Here is a 12,941-nt window from a genome sequence, read left to right as displayed (position 1 = left end):
GTCCCCATTTAAAGACCCTCGCCATCGGCATTCGGAATATGAGCCCTTCCCATTAGAGGCATCCGGAATATGCTCACTTATCATTAGTTAGAACCGCTCAATGCTCCCTTCTCATTATTACAGTCTGGGATATGCTTTCCTCTCATTACTACCTTCCCAGATATGCTATTGTCTCATTACTACCATCCGGGATATGCTCTTGTCTCATTACTACCATCCGGAATATGCTCTTGTCTCATTACTACCATCCGAGATATGTTCTCCTCTCATTACTACCATCGGTATATGTTCTTGTCACGTTGCTACCATCCGGAATGTGCTCTTGTCTCAATGCCACCATCCGGAAGAAGGTACATGACTCTGAAGACCCACGCTCAATGATTTACCTGCTGTCTCTGCAATCGGATTTCTGAACGATCCATTGATCCATGAATTCGACATCATAATTCCTCTTTTATTTATTTGTTCATTTACTATTTTGTTATTTCCTTTATTTATTCGTTCATTCAGGTGTTTACGTATTTACATAATTTGTACATTTTATGCATTTATTATGTATTTATGTTACGCCGCCTGGCGTTTAAGACAGCAGTGATAGCAATTCTCTGAATGGGTCTCCCCGATGGAGAAGGATTCCCCATTGCTGGAGCGGCCATTGCTGGAGTGGGGAATTGTTAGCGTGGGCCGCCTTTAGTTAAACAAGCTTAGGCGTGATCACGCTTGGACAAACGCAGACGCATGCTCGAAATAAGGAATGAAGTTTCTGGTAATTTGATTTCTTTTCAGTGTTATGACATTGCTATCATGCTGAGAATAGATGTGGAGTCAGTGTCGTGTTCCTTGTGTGAGATTTAGGGAAATTGAGATACCACCTCTATCCCGCATAAACACATCTGCACAATGTGCATCGGGTGCAGTTCCTGAGGAAGCATGTTAAAGAACGGGAGTTGCTGTTCGATGAGCTTCGATTCACACAGGACAATGAGGAGGTGATAGGTAGAAGCAACAGGGAGGTAGTCGCCCGAGATGAAGGGGGCAGTATCGTGGGTGACCGGCAGGAGAGTGGAACGGAATATGCAGCAAGAGCAGTGCCCCCTTGTGGCCATACCCCTCAATAATAAGTATATCGCTTTAGATGGGGTTGGTGGGGTGCCGGGGCTTGGGAATGACCAGGAAGAAGATTTTGCGATCGACTCTGAGGCCCAGAAGCGAATTGTGAAAGAGGGGTGCTATGGTGATTGGGGATTTCCCCAGTTAGAGGATCAGGACGCATATCCTGTGGACATGGAAGAAATACCCGCTTCCTGTCCGAGTCACACGTCCGAGCACCATGATGATTTCATCATGAAAGAGGCGACGCTGCGCTGTTGCTATCTGACGCGGGCAAGCGGTCTGCCTGGTGGACTGAGAGCTCCTTGGGCTGGAACGCGGCATTCAGAGTGTGGGAGGTGAGCCGTCTCGGTGACACAGAGAACCCAAATAGACCCCATTAAAAGACCGTCAAACACTCATGTGCAGGAAAAAAGATCAAACCGTGAAAACAAATGTAAACAAATGGCATAGATACCAAAATAAAAGACAGGTTCTGCATTCAATAAGCGGTGAATCTCTGGAATTCACTTCACTGGAGGGTTGTGGAGTGCCCACCCCTGACTGAATTCAAAGATTACTCGTCATCAAACGAATTGGAATTCATAGATCTGCCTTGAATTTGTTGACTGACAGAGCAGGCTTAAGGCTGTGACTGTCCAACTGATACTCCAATTTCCGATGTTCTTATCGTTTTCTTATTGAAATCCTTCGTTTCCCTTCGAAACAGGAATCTTAACCTTCAGCACTGTGCTCTTCTCTCTAATGAAACTACATTGGACGGAAAAATGCTACAGAACAGTTACACTGTGCCCCCTCGCTTCACTCTGGGCTGATATCCACCGTACCCCTTGCTCCTCTGGTCGACTTCGGTTCTCTGGCCAATTCCGTGCACTTCCAGGAGCAGGACCTGAACCGCTGGCAGGCTTGTTGGACGAATCTTTAATGTTTATGTGGAATTCGCGTGATCGCCGGTGCATGTAGACAATTCGCGTGTTGTTTTGTGCTTAATTGTCTGAAGATTGCAGCGATAACGGCTCTGAAGATGAACGTCTTACAGATTTGTGTGATGCTGGAAATTGCTGCTGTATATCTGAAGAGGTGTTTTAATTATTTTACACGCTTGGTGCAATGTTTTGAAATCAGACAAGGCGATTCTAAGGATTCAGAAAAGACCTTGGAGGTTGAAAGAGACAAGGCGCGGGGGGGGGGGGGGGAGCGGCTCGGGGAGGCGTGCGACCGTTGCTCCCATGTTCACCTCGGGTCTGTTTCTTCCACACTGCCCCTTGTGGTGACCAAACAAACTAACAAATAAATAGACAACTAGATAAATGAATAAATAAATACAAACAAATTGTGCAAACAATATTATGGAAATAGCACGGATAGAAAAATAAGGGATGGGTTCTACATTCAATAAGTGGTGAATCTCCGGAATTAAATACACTGGAGGGTTGTGAAGTGCCCATCCCTGACTGAATTAAAATATTACACGTCATCAAAGGAATTGGACGATATCGATCTGCCTTGAGTTTGTTGACTGACAGATCAGTCTTGAGGCTTTGAATGTCTAACTGCTTCTCTGATTTCCTATGTTTCTTTCCTGCGAAACAGCATTCTTGCCGTTCGGCCCTGTGCTGTGCTTTCTATTGAAAGTACATTGGCCTCGAAAGTGTTACAGAACATTTACACTGCTCCCCGTCGTTTCACTCCGGGCTGCTATCCACTGTGCCCCTTCCTTCTCCAGTCGACTTCGCTTCTCCGTCGAATTCTGGTCACTTTCAGGCGCAGGACCAGAATTTTAAAATCAGATGAGGCGATGCTAAGGAGACAGAACAGATCCTGGAGATTGAAGGAGACGAGGCGCAAGGTGGAGCGGCTCGGGGCGGCGTGTGACCGTTGCTCCCATATTGATATCGTGTCCGTATCTTCCACACTGCCCCCTTGTGGTGACACCGTCCTGCCTGTTTTCTGCGCTGATGCTCTTTCAACTCTGCCAGTGAAAGTCCTGGCGTCACTGTATTGCCGCCGGTGTCATTTATCGCCGCCGCAGTTGTGTTTCTTCTTTTGTCATGCCCGGCCGCTGAAATTCCTGAGCTGAGCTGCCGAATACAGCAATACCCTTCTCATATGTAGGGAATTCTATTTGGGTTATAAATGAGGGATCCCTCTGAATTACCACGCCTTTACATGTGTCCTGCAAACGGGAGGCATGTCTTTCGCTTGTTCGTTGTTGTTTGTTAGAGCTGATCCTCAAGAGGACATTTTGTAACAACAGCCGCTGTTCTCGGTGATACACTGAACAAAAGCTACTTTGCACAAATAGTGATTCAATGGCATTTGGTTTGTTAATGCTGATATTCGGGAGGATTTTGTTGGGCAATGCGGGGAACACCGTTACTTTGGCATGTAACTGTGAGATGCTCTGAAGACAAGTAGACCTTGTGGGTTTATAACAAAGACTTTGGATAATGAAGGTGCGAAACATTGTTTCAAACTCGCAGTGTCTGAAGGAAATTACACATGGAGTCGAGAGCACATTACACTCCGGTTAGGTCAAAATGCCTTGCGATCTCACGCCACCAGAGATCTATGAAGATGTGTCGAATTTGCGATTCCCGAAACAATCGTTATGAAAGAACGGTGAGGGAGATTGACAAGGTAGGAGCTGAAACTTCAGATTTCCATTTCTCTTTCAAGTTCGCAAACTGGACACGTTAACCGGTCATTAATAATTCGGTAAACGCGAGACGTGGAACAGACCGTCTGACCCCTTCTTTCCGCTCCACCCAGCGTGAAGATCTCGTCCAATCTGATCTTGGTGTCACATCCATGTCCCGACCCGTACATTATCAACTCCAAAATGTCCAATGACTGGTTGTTCCATCTCTAAACAGGGCATATTCAAGGACAGCCGCAATTTGCCAGCGCTCACTATTCCCCCAGAACCATCACCACCCTTAGAGCTGTCAATGATAGAGAATTCCAAGGGTCGGCAATACCCCGTCAGTACAAACACCTCCAGGACTGCATTTTAATGTCATGAACACTCACGCTGAATTATTTGCCTCGTCAATCTCCAAGACAGACCGATGCAGGATCTTACAGGAAATGAATAAATCCTTAGTAACAGCAAACACGCAGCAGAAATGGGGACCCCGAGAAAAGCTGGGAATGCGGGAAATATAGAGTAACACATGCTATGTACTCCTAGGGTTCAGTTTTTCTGTGGGCTGTCAGTTTTAAACCCCGGGTGAATGAGACTGACCTTCGGACACTGTTTGTGATGCTCGAAAGAGAGATAAAGAGAGAGAGAGCGAGAGAGAGAGAGAGAGAGAGAGAGAGAGAGAGAGAGAGAGAGAGAGAGAGAGAGAGAGAGAGAGAGAGAGAGAGAGAGAGAGAGAGAGAGAGAGAGAGAGAGAGAGACACGCGTGAGAGAGAGAGGTGGAGTTATTTGATGGACAAACGATGTTACAGTTTCTCTGCAGCTTGTTTACTTTTCACAGGGACAGTCACGGACACACAGACTCACACAGTTCAGAGTCACAATGGATTCGGTCAATGGAAGACAGGAGTGAGTCGGTCGCTGGTTTAAACTATCAGTAGCCCAAAAGGCTGTGAATTAAGATTGATGCTGAGTATTGACAAATGACTCTCACAAGATCTGCAACAAGATGTTTTGCAGAGAAGACAAGAGAGAGTGTCGCCACCACATTGGGATTTCCCGCAGCTGAATCCGGGTGTGGTACCACATGTGTTGAAAGGATGTTCGTTGAAGATCACTGTCGGTGATATTTCGTGTGTGGAGTGGAACAACTTCGAAGATAAAACCTACTGCAATTGCTATTTCGTATTGCTGTCTTGGAATCTGTAGCATATCGATGTAATTGCCGTCTCACAACATTCGCCTTTGGATGACAAACAGCTCGCATTAATTAACCTGTGCATTTAAACTGAACTGTCTAACACAACATAGCAAAACTGTATCACTTACCACCTGAGTTTGATGAAGTTTTGTGGATTTATATATTTACACCTATATATGCTCAACACCGTTAACTCTTGATTTACCTGGTTTAGGTTACTAGATGACGTAGTTACTAATAAAATAGTGGTTTGTTAACAGTAAAACCAGACTCCGGGTGTGTTCCATTGCTGCTGATGCTTTCACAGCGTTGCGTGTACGTCAGACGCAGAAAATGCCGGAGGAACTCAGCAAGCTAGGCAGCAGAAGGTAGAACTGGTATATATTAAACATTCGACATTTCGGGGCCCCAGTCCCTTCATCAGGACTGGAAAGGAGGTTCAAAGGAGTCAGACTAAGAGAGTACCGGAAGTGGAGGAAGAAGAACAAGGTGGCATGTGGTAGGCAGACAAAGGGTAAGGGGCTGGGCTGAAGTCAGGAGCTGTTCACTTGGTTTGCGGAAGAGATAGAGGGCAGGAGAGGGAGGCTGTCTAACTGGAGAGGAAATAAGACTACGGAAGAAAGGGGAAGGGAGAAGAGAAACAGAGGGAGGTTACGGGCAGGTAAGGAGGTAGAAAGGGAAAGGGGAATGGGGAATGTTAAAGGAGAAGGGATCAGAGCAGTGTCAGAAATTCAACAGCAAAGTTGAGGACAGTTGGAATTTTGAAGCGAAGTTGATGAATTTGTTGAATCAGCATGGGCGCGGGAAAAGCGACCACGCATTCGACATATTGAGACCAGAAAACTTCACGAGCAGACAAAACAAACGAAACCCCTGGCACTAAGGTCCAGTCAATATCAGGAAAATTAAAATCTCCCATCAGAAGAACCATTATTTCACTGTTCCAGAATCTGCCCCTGTATTTTCTCCTCGATATCCCTGTTAGGATTGCTGGGTCTATAGGAGAGTTTTTGCCTCTTTCCTGTTTCTGCTTTCCGCCTACACTCCCTCAGTGCAGAATAATTCCATGACTTCCTCCTTTTCTGCAAACCAGACAATATCCCTGATTAACAATGCCACGCTCCCCCTCTTTTACCTCCCTTCCTGTCCGTTCTGAAATATATAAAGCCCGGTACACTCAACTTTCCTGCCACTGAGATATCCAAGTCCCTGCAATGTCTAGAAAGTCACAGTCTCACGTATTGATCCGTGTTCTAAGAACAGTTGCCTTGTTTAAGATACTCCTTACATTAAAGTGGACTCATCTCAAATCACCACGCTGAGTGTTTCCGTGTTCTGTCACCTGCCTATCCTTCCTCACAAATTCCCTGAAAGCTGCCCCTACTTGTTCGCCAACCGCCCCACCTTCCGTCTCTTCTCTTCGCCCCTCCGAAATGATGTTTAATATCTCTCCATTAGCATTACCTAACCTAAATTTTGGCCGTCAGAATAAATGCTATGTTTGCCATGAACCAAGCACAGCACACCATCAAAAACCGTGAGTCATGGTTGTCGCTGCATCATGCTGTGGGGATGCTTCACTACATCAGGCCCTGGAAGGCTTGTGAAGTTAGAGGGTAAATGAATGCAGGGAAATACAGTGAGGTATTGCTGTAGAGACACCTGCTGGTAGAGTAATGTCACAGCAGCAGGATCGCTGTTAGTGTCCGGAAGACCAAAAAGCTGATTGTGGACTTCAGAAAGGGTAGGATGAGGGAACACGGGCCAATTCTCACAGGGGGATCAGAACTGGAGAAAATCAGTAATTTCAAGTTCCTGTGCGTCAAGATGTCTGTGGATCTAAAATGGTCCCAAAACATTGATGCAGCAGTATTTCCTAAAGTGTTTGAGGAAATTTGGTTTTTCAACTAAAACACTAGAAAAGGTCTAGAGGTGTGCAGTGAGGGGCATTCGGACTGGCTGCAGTGCGATGGTGGAGGGGGGTAGGGGGTAGGTTGGAAACTCTGGAAGATCGAAAGAAGCTACAGAATGTTGTAAAATCATCATGGGTACCATCCTCCTTTTTATCCAAGACACCTTCACCCTGGACAGCCCCTCCTCTCAACGTCATCATCGATCGGGAAGGAGGAACAGAAACCTGAAGACACACGCTGAGGGATTCAGGAACAGCTTCACCCCACCCCACCCCCGCCGTCGGGTTATAAATGGACATTGAACCCATGAACATTACCTCACCCTTTCATATCATTTCTGTTTTCTGCTATTTTAATTTCACTATTTAAAATCAATATCCTTTAAACCAGTTATTTGAACCGAAAAATTTTGCTTCTACAAGACCACTTTCTCGCCTCCCAGAACATTTGTTACAAAGTTCAGAATTTGTTGAGTTTATTGAAACTCAGATAAAATAGTTTTTTTTTAATCTTTGATAATACAGGAAACGTTTCAAAGTCAGTGATTTGGGATACATTAAAAGTTCATTTACGTGATCAGATTATTTCGTAGGAAGGTATGCTGAAGAAACAGACAAGAATGGAATCGGATAAAATTTCTAAACAAATTAAAGATTTAGATTACACCAATGCAACCTCTCCAAATATCGATTTGTTTAAAAGAAGTGTGGAATTACAACTACAATATAACTTATCGTTAACTTATCCTATTGAACGATATTTGCTTAAATTGAAAATTCAGTTTTATATTTCTGTGGAGAAAACAATAAGCACTTAGCTTCCCAATTAAGGGCAGCTAGAGCTAAAGGACGGATTTTAAAGATTCGTAAAGATAATGGAGATTTAGGTAGTAGCCATGAAGACATTAATAATATTTTTCAGGATTTTTATTCTGATGTTTATAAATCTCAGTTTCTAGCAGATTCCTCTAACATGAATGCTTTTTTACATAAGATTTAATTTCCTCAAATTACTGATGAAGATCAACAGATGCTTGATGCTCCAATCACTGAGCATGAACTTCAGAAAGCTATGTTGTCAATGCTATCAGGTAAAGCTCCTGGACTTGATGGCTATTCGGTAGGATTTTACAAAATACAATTACTCTCTCCATATCTATTGGAAATATTTCATGAATCTTTTGAGAAGGGCATTTTACCTTCTTCTTTTTATGAAGCTTCTGTTTCCGTAATCCTTAAGAAAAAAAAGATCCTACTGAATGTTCATCATATAGACATATTTCAAAATTAAATGTAGACGCAAAAATTCTCTCTAAGATATGGCTAACCGTTTTGAAATTATAACAAAATTATTTCTATGGCCCAAACAGGCTTTATTAAAGGCCGCTACTCTTTGCCCAATGTTCCGAGATTGATTAAAATTATATATTCATCATTATCTAAGAAACCCCAATGTGTTATTTCTATTGATGCAGAAAAGGCATTTGACAGAGTTGAGTGGGCATATCTGTTTAAGGTATTAGAAAAAATTGCTTTGGTATTAATTTAATAGAAGGATTCAAATGATCCATAAGAACCCTACTGCTACTGTTATTACGGATAATCTTAGGTCCTCTTTATTTCACATTCACAAGGTACTAGACAGGGATGTCCATTAAGCCCTTTATTATTTAATCTTGTACGGGAGCCTTTGAGCATAATACTTCGTGAAGCTAAAAATATTCATGGTATCTCTATAAATGGGACTATACATAAGATTTCTCTTTACGCAGATGATCTTTTGGTTTATATTTAGAACCCTGAAGAATCCATTCCTAATCTTATGGACATAATAAATGATTTTGGACAATTTTCAGGATATAAACTTGACTGAAATAAAAGTGAATTGTTTACACTAAATGCTTCTATTTCCATATATAACGATATTCAATTTAGAATTGTTGATTCTTTTAAATATTTAGGTATTATAATTACTAAAAATATAATGATTTTTAAAAAGTTAATGTAGTTCCATTAATGTAAATTATGAATCAATTATTTTCTGGATGGAAACCACTCACACTTTCTTTGATAGGTCGTATCCATGCCGTGAAAGTGATGATTTTAACCAGACATTTATAAATTTTTCAAAATATACCTATCTTTTTAAATTAAAAAAAAATAGATCAAATTGAATGTATTATTTCGCCCTTTATTTGGAATAATAAAAGATCAAGAATTAATAAACACCGTTTACAAAAATCTAAAAAAGATGGTGGACTTGCACTTCCTAATTTAAGACTGTATTATTGGGCTGTTAATACTCGACAATTATGTTTTTGCACGACAAGAGCCAAAAACCAGCTTGGATTGATTTGGAATTAAAAGCTATCAAACAATTTCATTTAACCTCACTATTCGGAGCTCCATTACCTTTACATCTCTCTAAAATTCCAAATTTAATCTCTACCCTGTTATTAAACAGTGCTTACGGATTTGGTTTCAGTTTCGCAATTTTTAAAAATTTTAAACAATTTAAATTGTCCAGCTCTCTATATCGATGTTTTAATTAAAGCAATAACTGGTCCCATTTTTCTATTATGGAGAAATAAGGGGTCTGTTTTTTTGCAGATTTATTTTGTGATGGTCGATTGATGACTTTTGAAGAGTTAATTAGTAAATATCCTCTCTCAAACACTTTTTTGCAATATTTTCAGTTTAGACATTTTTTACAATAATACTTATCTAAGCTTCTATATTTGCACGAATCTGATTTGCTCAATACTATTTTGAATATGAATCCTTTAGTAAGAGGTTCTATTGGTAGAATTTATAATTTATTTTTACTACAAAAGATAACCTCTCACTAAAGGTTAAACAAGATTGAGAGAGAGAGAACTTAATATGACTTTTGTTAACGAAGATTGGTTGCGAGTTCTGAAAATTGTCAGTTCTTCTTTAATATGTGCCAATCACTGTTTAGTTCAATTTAAAATTGTTCACTGTTATTATTTAACAAAGGAGAGACTATCTAAAATATTTCCTAACATAGACAATTACTGCGAGAGGTGTAAAACTGAATTAGCCACTTTGTCTCAAATGTTCTGGTCATGTCCTTCATTAAAATCCTTTCGGAAATCTTTATTTTCTACAAATTCTAAAGCTCTGAAAATTAATTTACAACCTAATACATTAACTGCCCTATCCGGAATAGTTCCGCGTCATATTCAGGGTATTTCATCTTCAGACCAACATGTAATTGCATTTGTTACATTGTTGGCAAGAAGGGCTATTTTATTAAAATGGAAAGACACCTCTGCCCCTACATTAATTCAATGGTTTTCTCAAGTAATGTTATATCTCAGATTGGAAAAAATCAGAAGTAGATCTTTTGATCCTCGATTTGATTTTGAGAGAGGATGGGGCTCTTTTGCCAAATATTATCATTTAATTTGAATTATTTTATATGGTTTCCTTCCGATTTCATTTAAAATAAACATGAATTGGTGGTTGATGATTCATTTTTTTTATATATATGGACGATGGTAAGTCGTATTGCTCCGGGAGTTGATCCCTAATGTTTTGTTGTTCGTTTTTTTCTTTATCCTTCATTTATTTATATAATTTATTTCATTATCATACATTATCCTTTTTTTGATATTTTTTCTTCAGCTTTATTAATTGTTGAAGCTCTGTATCATCTTATTACTGTCGAAGATTATGTATGAATAAAAAGATTTTAAAAATGAAAATTAATATAGTTCATTACTGAAATTTATTTCCTGGTTTATTGATTTGTTTCAGCCTGTTTCTTTGCTGTAAATAACAAAACAAAACAGGTGAGCTCTACCTGCAGTCTGTTTCTGAGCCACCTGAAATCTATTTTACACACCAAATATTCCCTCGCCCTGTTACAGAGTGTAATTACCCTCCCCCCTCTGACACCATCTTGCATTACACACACACACACACACACACCCACAGTGTCTTCTCGCTCAAAGTGCGCACCTGTTCTCCTCTTCGCTTTCCAGGGGTCCTCTAGTTTATCCTGATTTTACTATCAAATTACATATCCACCACCCCTTGTTACCACTGTCCATCACCTCTCAACCCCTGCCGTGGTCTCCATGTTTACACATCTGACGTCACTCCCATCATCCAATCAGATACCTCTGATTTATCCAACTAGATACCTCTGTCACGTGTCAGCTCCAATCGCACCCTCCTCGCTCGACTCTTTATATAAATATCTCCCTCGTTATCATTCAGAAGATGACAGGCGATGACAGTGGAAAATTCATTGATACATTTTCTAACACCATTTCGACTCTCTGCCCGTAGCAACTGCCCATCAAAGCCTCGCTGCTGGATCACTTATCCCACACTAGATCTTGCACCAGCCGACTTTGTAAACTATCTCACTGCCCTGGTGGTGTTCAGTATCGCTGCAGGGTCTCGACACGACCCGTGACGGCTCATTGCCCTTCTCAGATATTGCATGACCGCTGATTTCTCAACATTTATAACGCCATCTTAAACTAAACCAATACTTTGCAAAAAACCATTATCTTGATATTAAACAAAAAATTCACTTCGAAAGGTTAAAAATATACCTTCAAGGGAACAAAAATAATAGACAAAAATATAGTATAGTAGTTAAAGTGTATAAGACAAAGCGATTAATATAACGAAAACACACTTTAACTTAAATATGAAGTATAGGATAAACCTACACCAATAACCAGAGACTAACCCTGGTTTAAGAAATCGAAAACCATCTTTCACAATCAGAATCACTCATTTAATGGAGAGTAGTAACTGTATCAGTAGGGAAGTTCTCCTCCAAATACTTTTTCGCTTCAAAGGTAGACAAAAATACTTTACGCGGAGCATTCGGGGGGGGGGGGGGAGATCCTGAGCTTCGCCGGGTATAACAGCGCAGGTTTTAGATTTTTCTCATAACATTCAGACATCAGAGGTTTAAAAAGTAGCCTTTTTTTCATAACTTCTGGGCTAAAATCTTGCACCAAACGAAAGCAATAATCACGAAATTTAATCATCCCAGCCCTTCGAGCTTCACGAATGAGTTGTTCTTTGTCGTGTACGTAATGAAATCGGACGATTACCACCGGGGGCTTATCTGAAACCGTCGGTGAACGACTCCAAATTCTATGTGCTCGGTCAAGTAGCGGAGGGTTTACTGGAAAAACCGACGGAAACGCATCTTTTAGAAATTGAGCAAAGTATTTCGAAGGGTCGCCTTGTTCTATGCCGTCTGGGAGACCAAGTATGCGTAGGTTCTGTCTTCTGGACCGATTCTCCAAATCGACACTCTTGGCTTTAAGTGTCTCCACCAGTTTAATAGTCGAAATTAAATCCTGTTGCAATTTTTCAATTGTCAAATCTCGTTTCCGCGCTTCATGTTGCAGAGACGCGATAAGCGCTTGCTGCTGGTTAATTACTGAATCCGTCTTAACCATATAATCTTGAAAAGCCTTTATATCTCGTTGAAAAGCCTGATGTTGTTCCTCAGATTTTTTATCCAAAAGCTCCATAAGCAGTTCATAAGTTAACTCAGTGCGTTGCGGTTGAGCTGGCTTCTTTCCATTACCGTTCGGGTTTCGCCCCGGTTCTCGTCCTTTGGATCTAAGAGCCATTTCTGTTTGCATATCTTCCAAAATTCACAATAAAATCTTAACGATAAGCCCGAGAAAGTAGTAAAAATCTTTCGGTGTAGGTAACAATAAGTTGAATAAGGGTGATCAAAGGTTAAAAAAAGTAAAGGTTATGGAGCGGATCTGAAACAGTACTCACTCCATGAGCGTCTCCCGCTGACCTCTCTCAACATTTATTGTGTCCATAATTTCCACACTCACTCTCCTGTCCTTTCCATTTTGTACGTGACCTGTTGTAGTCTTAATTTCGCAGGTGCATGTTCTGTTTCCTCAATAATAGACCGCTGCAAATTCCCCAAGCTGGAGGTCAAACTTACCTCGTCTCATTTCTCCGTTTCTCCTTCTTCCGCTTTCATGAAATAGCGAGGTCTCCTTCACCGCGCTCTGTAGTAACTTCGGTAAAACATAAGGAGTTGGAGA

Source organism: Hemitrygon akajei, unplaced genomic scaffold (assembly GCF_048418815.1).
Source record: "Hemitrygon akajei unplaced genomic scaffold, sHemAka1.3 Scf000058, whole genome shotgun sequence".
In the NCBI taxonomy this organism is placed as follows: domain Eukaryota; kingdom Metazoa; phylum Chordata; class Chondrichthyes; order Myliobatiformes; family Dasyatidae; genus Hemitrygon; species Hemitrygon akajei.
The sequence above is the reverse complement of the archived record's forward strand: the minus strand, read 5'-3'. Positions refer to the sequence as shown.